The 23,508-nt window shown below is 40.3% G+C and overlaps 1 pseudogene; it reads right to left on the bottom strand.

The window, feature by feature from the left end:
• Positions 1 to 3,621: 3,621 nt before the first annotated feature.
• On the bottom strand, positions 3,622 to 23,306 carry LOC118643968 (annotated as a pseudogene).
• Between the last annotated feature and the right edge of the window lie 202 nt (positions 23,307 to 23,508).

The raw sequence follows: 23,508 nt of genomic DNA, 5'->3' as shown, positions 1-23,508 counted from the left end.
TTCTAAAATAGCGGCTTAATTCCTCTATCAGTAAGAGTGTCACCCGTGGACCAAAGAGTCCCAGGTTCGATTCCGGCCAAGGGCACATGCCTTGGTTGTGATTCATCCCCGGCCCCAGTTGGGATTGTGCAGGTCTCACATTGATGTTTCTCTCTCTCTCCTTCTCCCTCCAGCTCTATCTGAAGATTAATGTAAAAAGGTCCTCGGGTGAGGATTAAAAAAAAAATCTACTTTTAGGAAAAGTGCAGAGGAAAGCATTAGGAAGGTTTTGATTGTTTCTAGAAGCCTAGCTTATTTGTACCATTTCAAACTGAAAGTAAAAAATAAGAGCTATAGACTAATTTTATTTTTCTACCTGGAGGCTAAGTAATGATTTAATTGTAAATTATCTAATTTGATGTTTAATGCTATTTGTTCTACTAGAATTCTTCCAGTAAATTCTTCACTGAGCACTGGTGTGATTAGTGTAATAGTAGTCTAATGTCATTTAATGAAATGTCGTCTCATTTTGTAGCCATCCTCTCAGGCTGGACAGTCCTTTGGTATAAGTCCTTACTCTGTAGCTCTTCAAAGATCTCTTCTACAGTCCTTTCTTAGATCAGAAAAGCTGAGATCTTAAAAAAGTGTGTGTGGGAGTGGAGTGTGTTTATGTTTAGCCTGCCTGTGTATCATTTTCCATACTTGTATAATGGGGGAAATACACAGCCTACCTTACATGATAGCTTTGAGACTTAAACAAGATGATGATTATAACTGGCCTCAGCTATAACTAAATACAATAAATTTAGGTATTTTAATCAATATTACAATTAGAAGTGTTTTTTAATATTAAAATACTTAGGTGCCTGCTTTGTAGCAGACACTGGTATTATAAAACGTACCTTGTTTACTTGCAGTAGTCCAATCTCTTACATCACACATTACTATATAATGTGTAATTTACATGCCAAATAGTTCTGCGTGGTAGAATTTCAAACACAGGGAAATTTGTGTAGTACTATAAAAAGAAAATTAATAATATTTATCTTAGCTAGAGTAAGAGAATTTTTAACTTGAGTAAAGAATCTCTTATAAAAAACATTAATATGGATAAAGAAAATGTGGTATTATATACAATGATGTTATGCACCTTTAAAAAAGAAGGAAATCCTGCCATTTGTGATAACATAGATGAATTTGGAGGGTATTATACTAAGTGAAGTAAGCCAGATAGAGATAAACAAATACTGCATGGTATCACTTATATGTGAATTCTAAAAAAATATATAGTCAAATCCTAGAAGCAGAGAGTAGAAAAATGTTTGCCATGGGCTGGGGGTGCGGTGGGTGGAGGAAATAGGGAGAGGTTGGTGAAAGAACAACTTTCAGTCAAAGATGAATGAGGTCTGAGTATCTAATGTATAATCTAGTTGATAATATTGTATTGTATAATTGAAACTTGCTAAGAGAGTAAAATTTGTATTCTCACTGGGAAAAAGAAAAAAGGTAAATGTATAAGGTAATAGATGTGAAATCAGTTCAGGAGGGATCCTTTCACAAGGTTTACATGTATTAACTCATCATATTTTCCACTTTAAATATCTTACAATTTTATTTGTCAGTTACACCAAAATAAAACTGGACAAAAACACACAACGTTATTCAGGAGAAGTTCATGGTTCTGTAATTGCTACTCGTGTCATTGGTTAAAAAAAAAGAGCTGTGCACCGTTTCTCAGTAAAGCATTTGCTTCTTTTAGATAGTATCTTCTATATTCTTCTTCTTCTTCCTCTTCTTCTTCTCTTCTTCTTTTCTTCTTCTTCCTCCTCCTCCTCCTCTTCTTTTCTTCTTCCTCCTCCTCTTCCTCTTCCTCTTTTTCTCCTTCTACTTCTTCCTCTTCCTCTTCCTCCTCCTCCTCTTCTTCTCCTTCTCCTCCTCCTCCTCCTCCTCCTCATCTTCTTCTTCTTCTTTCTCCTCCTCCTCCTCCTCTTCCTCTTCCTCTTTTTCTCCTTCCTCTTCTTCCTCCTCCTCCTCTTCTTCTCCTTCTTCTTCTTCTTCTCCTTCTCCTCCTCCTCCTTCTCTTCTTCTTCTTCTTCTTCTTCTTCTTCTTCTTCTTCTTCTTCTTCTTCTTCTTCTTCTTCCTCCTCCTCCTCCTCCTCCTTCTTCTCCTCCTCCTCTCCTTCTCCTTCTCCTTCTCCTTCTCCTTCTCCTTCTCCTTCTCCTTCTCCTTCTCCTTCTTCTTGAGTTTCAATTACTTTATTGAAATGTATACCCTTTAGTACCAAAACATAATGGTGGTTAGGTTATCTCTGCCAACTCAAAGTTAACACGGATGTAATAGAAATAATGAAATGTATCAGCCTTTAGGAAAACTGAAAAGTTATCTACAAAACACTGTTTACAAAAGTATAACATGTCCTGTAATTCTTTGGTTTATTTTCCAGTGCATATTTATCCACAACATAATGTCACAATTAGGTACAGTCATCTTGGCTGGACTCAGGCTACACATTGCATCGAGTCATTTATAACATGTTTAACACTGTAGATCTCCTTATATGCACCAACTTAATAGAAAGTCCTGAACACTAACTACCTCAGCAACCTCACAATAATGAAGATGAGTATTTACTTAAGACCTCTTGTTGGTGCAGTAGGGTAAATGAGTGAAAGTATTTCCCCTTCATTTTAAACAATATTCTAAATTAGAAGCAATGGCAGTTTTATAAACACAGTCCTTAGCAAAAACTTCTGCAGTGTTAAATTGGCAAGTTTTCAGAGAGATGTTAATATATTTTGAGTCACTAGTACAATAAAACTAATTTTTGGATGGGACTATATTGAAGCAGATTTTGTATAAAACCCTTTTTCACCTGTTTTCTAAAAAAATATATATTTAAGACAAATTAATATGCCAGAATTACTAGGTATGTAGTTTTGCTTTATATAAAATGCCTTCAAATTCAAATCTAATTCCCATGAAGCAATAAAGTTCACATCTCTGGGTAAGCTATTACTTGCATTATGGGTGCTAAGAAACCATCTTCACTGCCTAAAATAGTGCCCCTTATAATGTCTTACAAGTACAATTGTAAAATACTGGTTTTGATGTAAACCTCAACATTTAAAATTTAAATTTAAATTAAGTAGGTTGTCATTTTTTATACCACCTAAATATACTGTCCCAATATAGAAAGTTGGATCAGTGTTAGAAAAGAAGATTCACAGTTTACCTTTCCAGACTTGTCATTAACATTTCACATTGTGGTCTTGGCTTTGTTTGTATGCCTCAGGTGAATTCAAATGTAAGCATAATTCCACTACAGCGTAATGTTTATGAGGCAGTTTTCTCAAATCTTAGAACATCAATGCTAATCCAGTTGGGATTCACAGCTTGAATCCACTATGACATTATGAAATCCAGCCTTCAGGATTGTGGAGAAAGGCTCCAGAGGAGAATTTTTGCTGCTGTAATAATCCAGTTAAGGAACCATCTCAGGGTTTGCTGGAAGATGTGTTATTCTGTAGTAACTATGATTTTTTTTGTATGTGCCCCTAGCGGGAACCGAACCCAGGACTCTCTGTTCTGCCAGCCAACGCTCCAACCGCTGAGCCAAACCGGCCAGGGCAGTAACTATGCTTTCAATGCCCTGCAGTTTGCCCAGAAACAATCCATTTCAACTTCTGAACAGTTGGTTTGGAGTACTTGTTTGATGATTATTCAGTTAAACACTTGGGTGTGAGCTCTTGCCAGAAGGTCAGATCTTTGCCACTCACCTTGGGATGTTTCTGAAGACAGCTACCCTTCAGTTAACTCGATGTTCTTCTGTGCCTGAGTCTCCAGCTCAGGGATCGGCAATGCCAGCGCAGAAGGCTGTGCCTCAGGATGTTGTAGACCAACGAGACAGACCAGACTCAGACTCCGAACTGGGTTCAAATTAAGAGAGCTTTATTAGCCACATGATGACTGCCCCATCCTACAGAGGAGAGAGCAGCCCCCAGCTCAGGGTGCATTGCTTATATAGTTCTCTTAGCCCCTGTTAAGAAATTGGGCTAAGGGTCTGCGAGCGAGCAAGCATGTACAGAAGTGGATATCTGCGGTTAGCCATATGTCTGAGGGGTAAGCAGTTCTATTGCACAGGGTAGTGGTCAGCTCCGGCTGATGCCTGTCTCCTTCCCTGCTACTTAGTTCCTGTGATCCTCTTAGGGTCCAGGGCAAGGTCTACCAAGTGGGAAATTTCTAACTACAAGTTTTTACAGTACTTTAGCTGTATGTTCTTTATGTTTTATTGCCCTATTGTCTGTCCTTCACAAGGAAATACAACCCTCCTGGTGCATGCCTTAAATTGAGCATCTAATCTTTAAAAATTAAGGCTATACCTCCTTTATAAGGTCTCTTCAATGAGTGAATAACAGAGTTGCGGAAATTGAAAGGCAGTAGTAGCTTTGATTTTCTAACTCACTTTCTCCAGCACAATCTTTTTCATTTTCAACAGGCCTGAAACTATGAACTTATATTGGCTTTTGGAGATCAAGTCACTTGCCCACAGGACATTCCTTTCCTCTCCGATTGATTTTAGACCCAGGTAGAAGCAGCTCAGTCCAGCACACTTAAGGTGCTTGGGCTGCACCTTCATTTTGGACAGGAACCTGTCCAGTAAATTCACAGCTAGAGAACATGTCTCCGTGTCAAAACCAAAGAACTGATAGACTAAGAATGTCTTTTACTTCAAGTCCCTTAGTGTCACAGTCAAACTGAGGCTTTGATCGTGCACAGATTCAGAGAGTCTCAAGCCACGGACCTTTGGCTGACACTTCGGCTCTTGTTCCAACAGGGCATCCAGCTGGTGCAGCAGTTTCCAAGAGCCAGTTGTGAGTACCTGTCTGTCATCTTGATCAAATGTGACTCCTCCGCTGTAGTCACCTCCCCGGGCTGCTCTGCCCGCAGCTCACCATAACAGATCCGAGAGGCGTGATTGGCGAGGGCGCTGGAGGGCAAGGCGGGAGAGGTCTGGGGAGGGCAGCTGTCCTGGGTGCAGGTCTCCAAAGCACTGCTCATAGGACACTGCCCTCCTCAGGGTCAGCTCAGAACTGAAGCTTCTTTTGTTTAGTAGTTGGTTAATCCTCAACCGAAGATATTTTTTTTCATTGATTTTTTTTTTTTAGAGAGAGTGGAAGGGAGGGAGGAGGGGGGAGAGAGAAACATCGATGTGAGAGAGACATTGGTTGCCTCCTGAACGTGCTCTGAGGAGGTGTTATAACTCAGTGCCATTGACCCAAACTCCCAGAAGCCTTCACGACAACCAAAGGGGTTGTCAGTTTACTCATTTACTGAAGAACATTCTTCACTAACTAATCCCTAAGTAATCGCTAACCCCGGGGTAATAACTAACCCTTGAGTAATCCTGGGGTCGGCGCCAGGGATAATCTATTGAAAACGTCTTGACCTTTGAGATGTCTGGGAAACTGAGTAACAGGTAATTAACTAACTGCTAAATTCCGCTTCTGTGACATGCTTGCTTACACGTAGCACCCCCCTTACAAAATCCTATAAAAAGGAGCCATTTTAGCTCTCCGGGGCCGCAGTTACTCCTGTGTGGGACATACTGCAGGTGCCTGCGGATTTAGCTCAATAAACTCCTTTTGTTAAACCCCATCTCGGCATCTGAGTTTGGTCGATCTCCTGGGTTACAACAGAGGAACTGGTGATCAAACCTGCAAAGCAGGTACTGCCCTTGACGGGGAATCAAACCCAAGACCCTTTGTGCCCTGGCCAGTGTTCTAACTATGTTCCTCTGATAGGAGCACACCACCTTCGATTTGTGTCCATAAATAAAATGTCAAACAGTTGCCTTTATTTACATGAGGGCTCACATTTCCCTTTGGCTGCAGAGGAGATTCTTAATGTTTTGTTAGGATCTAACAGATAAACAAAGGAAAAGAAACTTCTAGTTCTGCCGAGGATTTTAGATTTTGGGTACCAAGGTTTCCGCCAGGAAGTTTGTAATTAGAATTGTGTTTTGAAAGAACTGGTCAGCTGTAGGAGTACTGGTGGACCTAGACACAGGCTGAGTGAAACTGAGGTGAGGGGATGAGGTTGGAAACCTTCGAGATGGCCGAGGTGAGGAGTGGAGGTCCTGACCCATGGGGTAACAGCAGACATGGAGAGAATGACTGCAACCAGAAAACAGGGGGTAGTGGGGCCCCCCCCAAATGATTCATTGTAAAGATGCATGAGCAGGAAAGCAACTTCCTTCCCACTGCCGGCTTTGTGACTGGAGGATTATCAGCGAGGGCAGGGAGGGACTCCTTAACACTAAAAAAGCTTAATAGGCAAGTAAGGCTTCTCCCCTTGGGCATTCAGAGAACACTGCACAGCCATCATCTTGATCTCAGACTTCCAGCTTCCCGAAATGTGAGACAATACATTCCTGCTGTTTCAAACTACCAGCTTTTGTTACTTTGTTATGTCAGCCTTAGGACACTAAACCACTGATCTAAATTCTTTAATTGAGGCAGGGTGTGCTGACTCTCACCCAGTCATACTTAAAACTATTTAGAATTAGAAAGGAAAGATGAGACACCCACAACCGCATGCAATCAAACCCTGCTAGGATGGGGAGAGGGGTGCGGGGCGGGGCGGGGGGTGCGGGGTAGGGGGCTGGAGAAACCTCTCTGGGGAGGAGGGAGCTCCCAATAGAATTTCTGGTCATAGAGCTTCACCGAGTGCATACATGTAAAAGAATAGACAGTTCTGAATGTATGTTTTGTTAGTTTAAATTTTATGTTGCTTCAAAGAAATACTATTCAGACCTTCCCAGGAGAACAGCCCAGGACTGTGCTGACTGTAGGAAGCAGGGGTACTTTATAAAGCATACCTCTCCCACAGAGGAGGGTGGCGGATGACAGAGCTGTGCACAGCCGAGGAAGGGAAGCCAAGGGAAACTAATGCCTTCCTACTAGGTTTTGTTTTCCTAAACTGAAGGGAAGACAAGGGAAAAAAAAATCACAGAAAAAATGGGTTGAGTTGTTGCCACATTTATTCCTTGAGTTCAAGTTATAGCTGGACATTACAAGACTCAGAATGCAATTTTGTTTTATCCACTCTAATGATATAATAAATATCTATTAATTAAAGAGATCGGCTTTAAATACCACCAGTGAAAACATGACAGCTATAAAATGTCCACGTCTAAGACACATATAATGGCTGTGTCTAGGGCTAATTTAGAGAGACAGACTTCAGCTTGATTCTGCAAGAAGGCTATCCTGTAGGCTTTAGTAGCCATTAGAGAGAGCTGTTTTTTTAAGCTACAAGCAAAGCTGTCTCTAAAATGAGGCTATCCCTGGCCAGTTTGTCTCAGCGGTTAGAGCGTTGGCCTGCGGGTCCAGAGAGACCTGGGTTTGGTTCCCGCTAAGAGCACATACCTCGGTTGCAGTTTGTCTCTGGCCCTGGTTGGGTCGTGAGTGTGGCGGCCACTCGATGTATCCCTTTCACGTCGATGTTCTCTCTCTCTCTCTCTCTCTCTCTCTCTCTCTCTCCCCCTCCCACTCTATCTGAACAAAAAATGGAAAAATGTCCTTGGGTGAGGATTAAAAAATAAATAAATAAAATGAGGCTAAACTTTGAAATTGGCAGTAGTGTTTGGAAGGGAGGATCTCTGCTTAGCCTGCAGCAAGATTCAGACAAACTGCTGTGACAAAAATGTGACATGCCCCTTTCACAGACACCAGAGGTGTTACTGGACAGCCCTCTGAATCAGAGGGAGCAGGCCGTCCCCAAGCTCGACCCTTGTCTTCTCATATAAAAGAACTTACATAAGAGACTCTAGATAATGTTTGTGCTGTGTTCAGTGAATTTATTAAAACATCAATGCAAGTGAATTTATCAAAGCATTAAAGCATGCACAATTTATTAATGAAACAAAGCAAGCAAACCTGTACACGTGGCGTATGAAGCACAGACGGGCTCTCAGCTAATCTGAAGAGCAAGTAGGGTGGGAGGTTTTTGCCTTATATTCCCTTCTGTCTATAAGTTTTTTAACAGTTCCTTTGCTAGATATCCTGGTACAGATTAACTGTCAAAGTCTCCCCTTTTCTTTATTATGGCTTTCCCACAGTCTACGAGAAGCACCTGGCTTTTTCTTGTTTATACTCTTCTTTTCTCCTCCTCTCTCCTGTCCTAACAACTTCAGTATGATTTGCGCTAAGTGGTCTCTGATTCCTCCTCCTGTTCCTTCACTTCCCCAACACTCTCCTGCATTCTTCTGTGAGAAGGGGAGGTTTTAACCTTGCTTTCAAGATAAGGCACTGCAACAAGTGGCCCGCATAGCTTTTTGGCTGTGTTTAACTTTCCTGCCTCAGTTTCCCTATTCCTCTTGTCCCAGAATTTTTCTAGCTTTTCATTGTCCTACAACACTACTGGGAAAATTAGTTAGATGAGAGGTGTTGAAATTCACATATCCATAATTCTCCCTCTTCCTTTTCAGTTAATCAATTAGTTTGCTTACTCAACAAATATTTATAGTGTACAGTATTTGCTAGCATGTGGTAGGTTATAGATATGACAGTGAGGAAGGCAGATAAAGACTCCTCAGTTGAGTTTATATTCTAGCAAATCATAAAAAGAATTCAGCTCACTATTCACCTCTTCTTATATCTCTCAAATCTGCCCACTGTTAGGTGAAGTTAGGAAGGCTGAAGAAAACTTGCTGATGACTTAAAGGACATGACACATTTTCATTCTTAGAGGCACAAAGCATCACATTGAAGCAATTAGGTGTCACAGTTATAAACAGAGAATTATGCTTAAAAGAAGAGATATTTCTAAATATTGTTCCTACCTCCCTTTTTCCATTTTATGGCATTTTATGACTTTTTTTTAATGGCATTAAAACTACAGAGGCTCTTTCAGCACATTCCAATATTCAGAAGACAGCTCTTATAGATTATTGAATTTTCAGAGTTGATTGGAACTTAGAAGGTATGCAATTTAACCCTTTAATAATCTCCAATAGAAATAAGAGCTATTAATTACCTATAAGTCATTTTGAATGTGATGTCTTCATACTGTAAAGGTCAATACTCACTAAAGGTGTGAATAGCTTCCCATGTTTGGTTGATATATAGGTTCTACAATCATATTACCGGAGGAGTCATTTTATTCAGTTATTCTTCCCTTGTTTTCTTCTTAATCTTAGCTTTATGAATAGCCAGGAGGCTGAAAGGTGCATAATTTGAAGAGTGGTAATGGGACATTCCTAAGGTTCAGACAGTGATGCAGCACAAGGAGACAAGTGCAATCTTCTTCTCAGGAGATGCAGTCACATTATTTGTAGACTTGGTGTGCTGAGTGAGTCAGACCTTAGAAAACCCATCACCAGCCTAAAGGACCCGCTGAATTTTTTTATTACATTCTACTTTGCTGCATTTGTTTTATTTATTATTTTCTTTCTTGATTTTAGAGGGAGAGGAAGGGGGAGAGAGAGAGAGAAACATTGATGAGAGAGAACATCAATTGGCCACCTCCCTCATGCTCCCCACTGGGGATCTGGCCCACAACTTGGTCATGTGCCTTGACCAGGAATCAAACCATTGACCTCTTGGTGCATGGGTCATTGCTCTACCACTGAGCCACACTGGCCAGGTGCTGCATTTATTTTAAATTCAGCTGTTTATCGATTTTATTTACTGTTTTTAGTTGCTTAGAAAAAAATCATCTTTCAAAACCTGAAAATTTGGATATGAGTAGTATTTTACAAAGAGTTCCAATATTATTCAAACTGACTTGTATATCAAAGCAAAGTGGCATCTTTATGAGCTATGTAGCAGGATAGGAACCTGTGGTAGCACAACTGTCAGGGTCTGAGTTCTGCAACCATGGAGTTTGCAGTACCCCCCCCACACACACACACCCCTGTGCTCAAGGGTGCAGGGGTGCTAGGGAAGCATCTACTTTTATTCAAAAAATAGGCTGTCTATAAAACGACTAATAAAAGCATTACATAGAAATGATGATGTTCATAATTTATTAATATTAATGATGCGATTTATTTTTAAATAACTCAGTGTCACATGTTTGTTTGCAAAGAGAAAAAACATCAAATTTGAAAAGAGGATTCCAACATGGTGGCAGGCAGGAGTGGAGCGATAGTGACAGTGTGCGTGGGTGTGAGTGTGGGGAGGCAGCTGCTGGTCAGTGGGTGAACCCAGGGTGGGCCATTAGGGTGCTCTGGGCAGAGGGAACTGCCAGAAACAGAAGCACATTCCCTGAGCCCAGTGCTTCTTCCTGCTTGAGATCAGAGAATGAGCCATTTTGGAAGATCCATGGGGTCCTCTTAGGGAGGAGCCTGCAGGGAACTGCAGAGACCCAGTGCCCTAGGCCACAGATAGACACTACCAGCCCCACTGCCTCTCCCTGGATGCAGAATGTCCCCACCACCCTGCAGTCCCACCAGCAGCAGAGGATCCTGCCTCCACCACAGGTGCCACCAGCGGTAGAGGGTTTCACACTACCTGTGAGACCTGCCAGGAGCAGAGAGCCACTGACTCACTGGCTCCACCACAGCAAAGAACCACTGGCCCCACTGCAGGAGTGAGAGCCACTAGTGCCCCCAGACCACTGAACTGGATCCCAGATCTGGGGTACATGACATGCCCAGACTGGACCTCATGTTCCTGGACACATGGCCTGCTCCCATGACCCAGCCTGTCCCACCTGGCCCCAGAACACCAGACCAGTAAAATGGTGAGACAACAAAACAACTCCCAAATGAAAGAAAAGGAGGAATTGCCAGAAAAGGAATTAATGAAATGGAAGCAAGCAATTTATCAGATAAAGAATTCAAAGTAATAGCTATAAGGATGCTCAAACAACTTAATAAGAGTTACAAGCAACTCAATAAGAATTAGAAGGAACTCAGTGAAAACTACATAGCCATGAAAAAAGAGGTAGAAACTATGAACAAAAGTCAGTGGAAATGAAGAATGACTTGGCTGGTATAAAAAAGACCGTGGAAGGATTCAATAGTAGATTAGAAGAGGCTGAAGACTGAATCAGCAAGTTAGAAGACAAGGTAGGAAAACACACCCAATTAGAGCAGCAAATTAAAAAATATTAAATAGCAGGAGGATAGTTTAAGGGAGCTCTGGGACAGTATGAAATGTAACAATATTTGCATCATAGGGGTTCCAGAAGAGGAAAAAACAAAGAAATAGAGAACCTGTTTGAAGAAATAATGATAGAAAACTGCCCTAATCTGGTGAAGGAAAAAGTCACACAAGTCCAGGAAACGCATAGAGTTCCAAATAAGATGAACCCAAAATGACCCACACCTAAACATATCATAATTAAAATGGCAAACGTTAAAGATAAAGAAAGAATCTTAAAGGCAGCAAGAGACAGTCAGAAAGTTACATACAAGGGAGCTCCCATTAGACTGTCAGCTGATTTCTCAATAGAAACACTATAGGCCAGATGGGAGTAGCATGAAGTGTACAAAGTAATGAAAAGCAAGGGACTGAATCCAAGACTACTCCATCCAGCAAGGCTATCATTAAAAATTGAAGGGGAAATGAAAAGCTTCACAGACCAAGAAAAGAAAAAGGAAAGAGTTTACTACCACCAAATCAGCACTGCAAGAAATCCTAAAGGGACTATTATAAGAAGAAGAACTAGAGAGAGAGAGAGGATCACAGGTATAAAGAATAAAAATGGCAACAAATTAGTACCTATCAATAATAACCTTAAGTATAAATGGCTTAAATACTCCAATCAAAATGAATTTAAAAAAACCTGACCCATATAAATATTGTCTACAAGAGACCTACCTCATAACAAAAGACACACACAGGATGAAAGTGAAGGAATGGAAAATAATTTTTCATGCAAATGGAAACAAACAAAAAAAGCAGGGGTAGCAATACTCATATCTGATAAAATAGACTTCAAAATAAATGACATAATAAGAAACAAAGAAAGCCATTACATAATATTAAAGGGATAGATTCAACAAGAGGATATAACCCTGGAAAATATATACACATTCAATATAGGAGCACCAAAATATATCAAAAAAACTTCTGGAGGATTTCTAAGGAGAGATACACAGCAATGCAATCATAGCAGAGGACTTCAACACCCTACTGACATCATGGGATAGATCTTCCAGACAAAATATTAACAAGAACAGAGACCCTAAATGACCCTCTAGATAAGATGGATTTAATTGACATTTACAGGATAATTCACCCCAAAGCTGAAGAATATGCATTCTTCTCAAGTCCACACAGGACATTCTCAAAGATAGACTACAGGTTAGGACATAAACTAAGTCTTTATAACTTTAAGAAGACTGAAATCATATCAAGTATCTTCTTGGATCACAATGGCATGAAACTAGAAATCAATTACAATAAAAACACTCAAAAACATTCAAACACATGGAGGCTGAATAGCATGTTATTAAACAATAGCATGGTTATTAAACCATGTTATTAAACAGGTTACCAATGAGATCAAGAAAGAAAGAAAAAAAACTTCCTAGAAACTAATGAAAATGAACACACAACAACACAAAACTTATGGGACACAGCAAAAGCAGTCCTGAGAGGGAAGTTCATAACATTACAGGCCTGCCTCAAGAAACAAGAACCAATTCTAATAAATTATCTAACCCTACAACTGAAAGGTTTAGAAAGAGAACAAAAAGCAAAACACAGAGTAAGTAGAAGGAAAGGAATAATACAGATCAGAGCAGAAATAAATGACATAGAGACCAAAAAAAATAAAATAAAAATACAACAGATCAATGAAACTAAAAGCTGGTTCTTTGAAAATATATACAAGATCAATCAACCTTTAACCAGACTCAGCAAGAAGTAAAGAGAGAGAACCCAAATAAATAAAACCAGAAATAAAAGAGGTGAAGTAACAACTGACACTACAGAAATACAAAGGATTGTAAGAAAATACTATGAACAATTATATGGCAACAAATTGGACAATGTAGGTGAAATGGACAAATTCTTAGCATCACACTGTCTCCTGAAACTGAACCTGGAAGAGTCAGAAAACTTAAACAAACCAATAACAACTAAGGAAATTCAAGCTGTAATCAATAAACTCCTAGCAAACAAAAGCCTGGGTTTGGACGGCTTCACAGGGTAATTTTATCAAACACTCTAAGAAGAACTAACACCTATTCTCCTCAAACTATTCCAAAAAATTTAAGAAGGAAGACTTCCAAGCTCTTTTTATGAGTCTTTTTAAGACTTCCAGCATAATCGTAATCTCCAAACCAGATAAAGACACGACAAAGAAAGAAAACTACAGGCCAATATCCCTGATGAACATAGATGCCAAAATCCTCAACAAAATAATAGCAAATTGGATCCAGAAAAATATTATTCCCCATGTCCAGCCGGTGTGGCTCAGTGGTTGAGCATCAACCCATGCACCAAGAGGTCACCAGTTTGATTCCTGGTCAGGGTACATGCCCAGATTGTGGGCCAAATCCCCAGTGGGGGGCATGCAGGAGGCGGCCGATTGATGTTCTCTGTTATTTATGTTTCTTTTTTTTGTATTCCTCACTGGAGGGCATTTCTCCATTCTTTGTTTAGATAGAGTGAGAGAGAGAGAGAGGGAGAGAGAGAGAAACAATGATGTGAAAGGGACACATCGAGTGGTTGCCACCTGCACGACCCAACCAGAGCTGGGGACAAACTGCAACCGAGGTACATGCCCTTAGCGGGAACTGAACCGGGGTCTCTCCTGACCGCAGGCCGATGCTCTAACCACTGAACCAAACCAACCATGGCTGTCATCGATGTTTCTATGTCTCTCTCCCTCTCCTTTTCTCTCTCTCTAAAATCATAAAGAAAAAAAATATTATTCACCATGACCAAATGGAATTCATCTGAGGAATGCAAGGCTGGTACAATATTCACAAATCAATAAATGTGATACATCACATAAACAAAATGAGAGATAAAAATCATATGATCATATCAATAGATGCTGAAAAAGCACTTGAAAAAAACCCAGTACCCATTTCTGATAAAAACACTCAGAAAAGTGGATATTGAGGGATCATATCTCCACATAATAAAGGCCATGTATGAAAAACCTATAGTCAACATCACACTCAATGGGCAAAAACTAAAAGCATTTCCATTAAGAACAGGAACAAGACAGGGATGTCCGCTTTCACCACTCTTATCCAACATAGTACTGGAAACCTTAACCACAGCTATCAGACCAAAAGAAAAAATAAAAGGAATCCAAATTGGAAAGGAGAAAATGAAACTGTTATTATTTGCAGATGACATAATATTGTACCCTAAAGACTCCATCAAAAAACTACTAGACTTAATACATGAATTTGGCAAAGTAGCAGGATAAAAAATTAATGCCCAGAAATCAATGGCATTTTTATACACCTAATGAACACTCAGAAAGGGAAACTAAAAAACAATCCCATTTATCACTGCAACAAAAAAATTAAGATACATGGGAATAAAATTAACTAAGGAGGTAAAAGACCTGTTCTCAGAAAACTACAAGATATTGAAAAAAGAAATAGAGAAAGATATTTAAAAAGTGGAAGCATATACCTTGTTCATAAATTGGAAGAATCAACATCATTGAAATGTCCATACTACCCAAAGCAATCTACAGACTCAATGTAATCTCTAAAGTACTAATGGCATACTTCACAGATCTAGAACAGCACTCCTAAAGTTTATATGGAACCAAAAAAGACGCTGAATAACCAGCAATCTTGCAAAAGAAGAACAAAATAGGAGGGATAAAAATACCAGATATCAAATTATACAACAAAGTCATCATAATCAAAACAGCCTGGTATTGGCACAAGACCAGGCATATAGATCAATGGAACAGAACAGAGAACCCAGAAAATGACCCAAGACATTATGCACAATTAATATTTGACAAAGGAGGCAAGAGCATACAATGGAGAAAGACAGTCTCTTCAATAATGGTGTTGGGAGAAGTGGACAGGTATATGCAAAAAAATGAAATCAGACCACCAACTTATACCATACACAAGAATAAATTCAAAATGAATAAAATACTTAAATGTAAGTCATGAAACCATAAAAATCCTAGAAGAAAAGGTAAGCAGCAAAATCTCGGACATCACACAGAGCAGAATTTTCACTGATACATCGCCTATGGTAAGAGAAAAAAGGAAAAAAATTAACAAATGGGGTTACATCAAACTGAAAAGCTCCTGCACAGCAAAAGAAACTGGCATCAAAAACGTAAAGGGAACCCTCTCTTAAGGAGAACATATTTGCCAAAGATGCATTGGATAAGGAATTAATATCCAAAATATACAATGTACTCATACAGCTCAGCAAAACAAAGACCAAAAATCCAATTGGAAAATGGGCAGAGGGCCTGAATAGACATTTCTCCAAACAGGCCATACAAATGGCCAGGAGACATATGAAAAAATGCTCAACATCTCTGATAATCAGAAAAATGCAAATTAAAATGACTGTGAGATATCACCTTACACCTGCCAGAATGGCTGCCATCAATATATTAGCAAACAAGTGCTGGTGAGGATCTGGAGAAAAGGGGACTCTAGTACACTGCTGGTGGGAATGCAGACTGGTACAGCCACTATGGAAAATAATATGGTGTTTCCTCAAAGAATTAAAAATGGAACTGCCATTTGACCTAGTGATTCCACTTCTAGGAATATATCCTAAGAAGCCTGAAACACCAATTAGAAAGAAAATATGCACCCCTATGTTCATAACAGCATAGGATCTGGAGACAACCCAACTGTCCATCAGTAGATGAGTGAATAAAAAAGCTGTGGTATATTTACACAATGGAATTCTATGCAGCTATAAGACAGAAAGATCTCTGACCCTTTGAGATGACATGGAGGGAACGGGAGAGTATTATGCTGAGCAAAATATGCAAGCCAGAGAAAGACAAGTACCACATGATCTCACTTATTTATGAAATATAATGAACAAAATAAGCTGTTGATCAAAATAGATCCAGGTATATGGAAGTAGGGAACAGACTGACAAACTTCAGAGGGAAGGGGGTTGGGGTATGGGTGGAAAGAGACAAACCAAAGGATTTATTTGCATATATGCATTACCAGTGGACACAGACAATAATACGGGGAAGGCAGGATGGGAGTGAGAGTAGGAAGGAGGGGATCAATGGGCAGAAAAGGGGGGAAGATTTGTAATACTCTCAACAATAAAGATTTTTTAAAAATTTGAAAAGAATAAGAATTAAAGTGAAAGGAAACAGTAAAAATGAACAAGAAAAAATACAAAAATACAAATTATATTATGATAAATTTAGATGATCTTTTAAAACAAATTACCTTCAGTTCCTCAAATCACAGTCTTGAAGCTTATTTCTATATTTACCCAAATGAAATTAAGTAGGAAATCTTTAGTGACCTGTAGCATCTAGTCTATATTTGATGTTCAACCCATCTTCTTTGTCTTTCCTGCCCAGTATGTGTGTGGTGTACATATGTGTATATGTGTGTTCATGTGACTAATGGCACAGAACGCTTCAGTAATGATATCCAGTTCTGTATCTGTGTTGAGCTCTGCCCATTCCCCAGGTTATCCTTGTTACCTCACCCCACTAGTAATGACAATTAACTAGTACTTGGAGTCTTAGCCGTCTCCCAATATGTAAGTCCAATTCTGAACTTAGACAACAGGAGAATTTCTTGTTCAGCATTCCTAGAATCACAGTCGGATTACTCTGGTTCTATTATATGATTGTCAAATCATTGTGATAGCGTTCCCATGTTGCCCCTGCCTTTGGCTCTCTTCGTTAATTGCTGATTGCTTAGCCTTCGTTTACTAGTCTTCCAGGTGCATTTGAAGGTAACCTTCTGAGCACATATCTGTGCAAGTTCTTTCTGTGAGGCCAGCCTGGTAGCATTCTTGATTTAAATCACCTCCACCTGTTTCTGTTTAGTCCTTCACCTCTCAAAATGGCAACCTGATCCATCCGGTCATTTAAGCTAAAAACTTCGTGTCATTTTTTAATTCTAGGAGACTTATAAATCTAGTTTCCCTGGGACAGTCCCAGTTTATTTTTGTTTTACCAACATAAATATTGAAAGTCTTCATTCATTTTCAAGGTATTTTGACTTGGGTAAAACATTATATGGTCACCCTATTCCAATCCCATGGAATAGTTCATACAACAGATCAAAATCCTATTGGCATTACCTTCAAAATATATCCAGTATCCATGCACTTCTCCCCATTTCTGGTACACCATCATAGTTCACATTATTATTCTCTCTTACTTGGATCAAGGCAACAACCTCCAGTGTGGTCTTCCTGCATTTATAATTGCTCCATTAGGGTCTATTCTCCGCTCAAGAGCAAACTTATACCACTCCCTTGCTATAACATTTCTCGTCTGAGCATAAAGTCTACCACGTTGTCATGTCCTATAAGGCCAGAAGTGACCTGCCTCTGTTTTTCTTTCCCTACCATGTGCTAACCCTCTTCTGATTCTGTTTATTTCTCCCCAGCTATGGTAGACCTCTTGCTGTCTTGCAAACACATTCAACTCCACTCACGCCTTTGTGGTTTGCATCCTCTTTGCCTCGAGCTCTCTTCCCCTGGTCTTTGCATGAGTACATTCTTTCAGGTATTTCTTTACTCAAAGGTCAACTGATTTGAAAGACATTCCTGGCCACTCTTTTCAAAGCAGCTCCCCTGACTCAGCACAGGAAACAGAAACAACTGTGGGTATTTCAAGCAGAAAGGAATTTAATAAAACATTAGGAGCTTACAAAATCATTAGAAGGTAAGAAAACTGAGGGGTCACCACTGAATCCCTCGCTTCAGGCCATGCCACTGTTGTGTTCAGGAAATGCCTGATGCCCCTGTGGCTGCTACCACACGCACCGCACACCCCTGAAGCAGGTATGAGACAGTGGACTGTAGTGCCCAATTGTGCGTGTGTTTACACGTGCTCAAGTCTGCCAGTCAGTTGCGACCAGTGCAGGCAGACGGCGTCTACCTCCCTGAATCTTCCACATCCTATGCCAGGGCATCTTCCTGGGAGAACCTAAACCATATCTAGTGAGCTAGCTGAAAAGGCCTTGGGGAAACATATTCTTTATGCTGGTGTGAGTGGAGGACACAGAAGGGCCAGGGCTGGATGTGGAGTGCCAGGAGATTGTATTTAGCATATGCTCCCCTGGGCCCTGTCACACTGTTCTGGACTCTGCTCTATTTTTCTTCCAAGCACTTCCCATACCTAAAATATTTATTTGTTTGCTTGTTATTTTCTATCTTTTCTAATAGAATCTGAAGTCCAGCCCAGGGACTAGAAAGGTGCCTGTTGACGCAGAGTACAGCACTTGAGAGACATTTGCTGAATGCATAAATGAATAAAGAAATATATATACTGATTTCTTATATATATACCTTTGATGAAGAGTAATATTTGAAATGTTAGGAAAATAAATAGCATGTCCTTTGTTGTGTAGGAGGTATTACCAGAGGATGATTCTGAAATCAGACACAAAATGGGTCCATGATCACCTCTCACAACTTGAACCAAATTAAGCAGAGATGAGGTTGAATCATATATGAGCGTTTATTCCAATAATGCTGACAGTATGGGGAGAGCAGCAGGTCATCCTGAAAATTCTGCTGTAACATTTCCGATGAGCTGGCTGATTATATGTGGATAAATAAGAAGCACTATGCGCAAAGGGAAAGGGTACAGGTTAAGGGCTGCAGGTTCTGTGGTCCATGTGTCTCCTTCCAAGGCCTTGAAGTCTGATAACAAGGTTGTTAATTTTCTATGACGTTGAAAACAGCTCCACCCATTCCTGGGACTGGAGAATGGTCAGCATTCCTTTCCTGGAGCAAACTCCTGGAGGATGCCAGAGTCCAGGCACAGCAACCAAGTCCAAGTGTGTCCTGTCCTTGGTCTGTTCTCAAAATGTATTTTCTTTTCTGAGTAATAGACCCATCTGGGATCTGAGGCATTTTATCTGTTTATAGCCTTTTTTCTCTTCTTGCAACACATCCTCCAGTTTCCCAGGATCTGCAAGAAAACCTCTTACCTATAGTTAGTGAGGTAAATAATCATTAAACATCTGTGGTCCTATTCCTATCACGTGCCTTTGCCCTTATCCATTCCATCGGCTAGAAAAAGTAGAAGCCATTAAAAGTTAAATTAGTATGTTGGGGGAAAATTCAGTCTTAGATCAGCAAGATTTTTGTGGGGAATGCAAATAATCAATTAATTGTACTTGTGCAATCATAACTGAGAATTATGTTTATTTCTCTTAGAGAAGAAAAACAAATGACTACCTGAAGTAACAGTAACTTTCTGTCCGATAGCCTGGGGACTGGCGCCAGGCAAAGTGCTCTCGACCATTGTCTCGCTTGCTCAGCCTTGCCTCCCACCCTGAACGGCCTGCCTCGAGCTTGTAGATTAACTCCCATCTTGCTCTTATCGACTCACATTCCAGAGGCTCCATGCATAGCCCCCGCAGGGCCAAACCCTAAGGGACAAATTCCAGCTGCAACAGGCAGATATAAAAGACACAAGCCCCTACATTGAGCGCGTCTTCTAGGACTCAACCCCGGGAGTCTGTGAACCCGCCGGAGTGCACCCAATAAAGCCTGATCCCTGTTTATTCGGCTGATTGGCTCTCCAGTCTCTTCTCTGTTTTATTCGGCGGCGCCCCCGATTCCTTACACTTTCTATCATTTTCTTCCACGTCTTACTATTCCCCAAGGGAGATGGATGAGACTGTGAAAACTCTGTCTATGTGGGCTTAGCCTTTCTTCTCTCACAGACTAGGGAGTTGAGTTCAATTTATGTGCAAAGAAAGGAAAAATTATTTTTGCCTCATGGGTGAAATTATGGTCTTCAATAATAAAGCTATTTTGTTCCTGCTTAGTGCTCTCCCATATCTATTAGAGTAGTTTTCAAACTTAGATAACACATTAGAATCATTGAAGAGCTTTCAGATGTACTGATGCCTGGGTTACCTCTGGAGATGCTGATTTAATTGTTCTGTGATGCAGGCTGGAGAATTGGGATGTTTATAAACTCGTAGGTGATTCTAATAATTAGCCAAAATTGCATGCCATTGCTTTATGGAAAAGAATGTTGACTACTAGCTCAAAACCCAACTCAACACATTGAAATTGATATGAGTTTATTGCTTATCTTATGTTATAGGTTGAATTGTGTCCCCCAAAAAGATATGATGAAGTCCTAATGCCTGGTAACCTTATTTGGCCCTAGAGTCGTTACAGTTGTTGGCAAGTTAAGATGATGCCTGTAGGGTGGCTAATCCAACATGACTGGTGTCTAGTAAGAAAAGAGACACACCTGGAGAGTATTATGCTAAGCAAAATAAGCCAGTCAGAGAAAGACAAGTATCACATGATCTCACTTGTTTGTGGAATATAATGAACTAAACAAGCTGAGGAACAAAATAGACACAGAGACATGCAAGTAGGGTGCAGTCTGACAAACCTCAGAAGAGATGGATATGGGGGAAGGAAGAGATAAACCATAGAACTTAAATGTATGTATGCGTAAACAAGGTCGTAGACAGTAATGCTGGGGGTGGGGGGATGGGATTGAAAGGAGGGTGTCAATGGGGGAAAAAGGAAAAACATCTGTAACAAAAAGAAAGAAAGCCCTGGCCAGTTTGGCTCAGTGGTTAGAGCGTGGGCCTGCGGTCTGGAGAGACCCGGGTTCGGCTCCCGCTAAGGGCGTGTACCTTGGTTGTAGTTTGTCCCCGGCCCTGGTTGCGTTATACGGGTGGCAACCACTCAATGTGTCCCTTTCATGTCGATGTTTCTCTCTCACTCTCTTCCTCTCCCTCCCACTCCATCTGAACAAAAAATGGGAAAAGTGTCCTTGGGTGAGGATTTAAAAAAGAGGGAAAGAGAGGAAGGAAGGAAGGAAGGAAGGAAGGAAGGAAGGAAGGAAGGAAGGAAGGAAGGAAGGAAGGAAGGAAGGAAGTCCAGCTTTCTGGCTGGACTTCTACCCTTCAACAGTGAGAACATCAACTGCAGTTTGTGGTACTTTGTATGACAGCCCTAAGAAACTTACGCATGTTATTTGAAAGTGCTTTTCCAAAACGCATTTCAAAGACTAGCACGTACTTAGAGATCTCATACTGTCAAGTAGAGCTTTGAAACAGCTGTGGATATTACTAAGCTCTTCATTATCCAGAACACACTTGTCATCTAGACTTGACTGTAGTCAGCCTTCAGAGACAGCAGTTGCAGAATCCCCTGGTTCTCACTTGAAAGAATAATCATACTGCATCCCTTGCAGGAAGAATGGACTCTTTAAAAAAAAGGGTTCAATTAATTTATACTCAAATATATACTAATTCCCTTTTCTTAAATCTATCAAAATTTTAAAATTCCCAATAATGGTGACTCTTATAATTCTGGATAGTTATTTTATATTGACATGTGCCCAAATATCACTTTTGGAAAAAATAATTGTCCCCTCCTAAAATTTATTTTATCTAAGCACATATTTTATTTATTTAAAATTTTTTATTTATTTATTTTAGAGACAGAGGAAGGGAGAGAGAGATAGAAATACTGATGAGAGAGAACATCAATTGGCTGCCTCCTGCATGCCCCCCACTGGTGATTGGCTCCACAACCTGGGCATGTGCCCTGACTGGGAATCAAACTGGCAACCTCTTGTTGCATAGGTCGATGCTCAACCACTGAGCCACACCAGCCCAGCTAGGCACATGTTTTATATGAGCCGTCATCCTACTTGTCAGATGATCAGATCAAAGTGTTTATAGGACTCAAAACAACTTGCTCATAGATCAGCCTATGCAATATGATGTATTACAAGACATAGACAAATAATCTGAATGTATCAAATTATGTTTTGAGATAATTCGAACTGAAGAAATAAAAAAGTCGATCAATGAGAATTGGCGACAGAAGCTGACCATATTTTCTGAAACAGCTGGTCTGTGTATAGCTCAAATATAGGAGAACATACTGTGAGTAAGCATTGAAGGGCAGTGTACAGAAAGAAATGGACAGACAGTGGTTGAAGCAATAGTTTCAGGATTCAGAGAAAGGACACCATCTAGGGGGACAGAGGTGGGAGGGGTGGGGGAGAGATTGAGAATAAAGGTGTGTCTATTTATGAAGTCGGCCTCCATGATTCTAGTTCTAGTCTATATGTAACTTTTGATAGACTCTGTTAACATAGTATAAACCTTTGATTTAAACCAATGATCTAAATTAGAACAATGTTCTCTATGTAGCATATCATTACTTAAGTGCAATCTAAAGTTAGTATATGCAATGTCAATACACTTGGGGATTCTGAAAAGGTAACAAGCTATGGTGAACCTTGTAGAATTTCTCCCTGTTTCAAAGTTATTCTGCATGAGCCAGTCTCATGCCTAAATCAAAGTGAAAATGGTGGGCTGCAAAGAAGATTCAGCCCTCAGTGGTAGCTAGTGAGTGTGCTCTGTATTTTAAACGGGAAGTTTGTACCTACAAATCTGGATTACTGCTTTCTCTTGAAAAACTAGGCTTGAGGACAATATGAGAACATTCCCGTGGGATAACATTTTCCTGCACTAGAATAGAGGTTTGAAGGGTGCTGTATTTCCCAGAGTATCTGGCTATAGAGTATCTGAGTATGTTTCTCCTTGCAACTGATTTTGCACTATTTTTCTCAGAGTACAGCAGTGTGTGTCTGTGTGTGGATGTCCCTGACACAGAAAGGGAAAGGAAAATTTTGTTGTTAGAATTAAGCCTATTTTTATACACTTAATATAAAGACAGAGTATGCTTTACTTTTACTTTACTCTTTAATTACATTTAAAAAGTAATTTAAGAAAGAATTAAGGAAGTTTGAGAAGGATTGATATTAATTCTTTAAGTGTTTGATAGAATTCACCATCTGGTCCTGGACTTTGTTGGGAGGTTTTTGTTTACTGATGCAATATCTTTACTTACTGGTCTGTTCAGATGTTCTTTTTCTTCATGGTTCAGTCTCGGTAGGATTTTTTATTTCTAGGAGTGTATCTCTCGCCTGTGTGTGACAGTCTAAGACTATTTTCTAAGGGCTCCAGGATCACAGCCAATGACTGGAGCCAGTCACAGGCTTCTGCAGGGTCCAGGGGTGGGACTGGAATCTGTCTGCCTGTTACCTGATCCGTGGGCGGGGAAGGCTCCTTCTGGGCCCCTTGGTGTATGATGTTGCTTCCCACAGCTCCCACCAAGGCACTTCTGTCTGTGCACAGATGCTGCATTTTTGTTGGTGAGGAATAGAAAGAAAGGAGGAATAGAAAAAAATGGCTGCGGAGTGAATGGAAGCTACACAGACCATCTTCCAGGACCAAACTGGATTTAGAACGAAAATAAAGACAAATCGTCTGGAAGGGGCAACCGAAAGACACCTTGGAGGACCACATAACCAGGGACACCGACTCAATCCTGGTATCAGATTGTAGT

This window comes from Molossus molossus, unplaced genomic scaffold (assembly GCF_014108415.1).
Source record: "Molossus molossus isolate mMolMol1 unplaced genomic scaffold, mMolMol1.p scaffold_m16_p_4, whole genome shotgun sequence".
Taxonomy (NCBI): Eukaryota; Metazoa; Chordata; class Mammalia; order Chiroptera; family Molossidae; genus Molossus; species Molossus molossus.
Note: the sequence above shows the minus strand (reverse complement) of the source record. Positions and strands in the feature narration are given on the sequence as shown.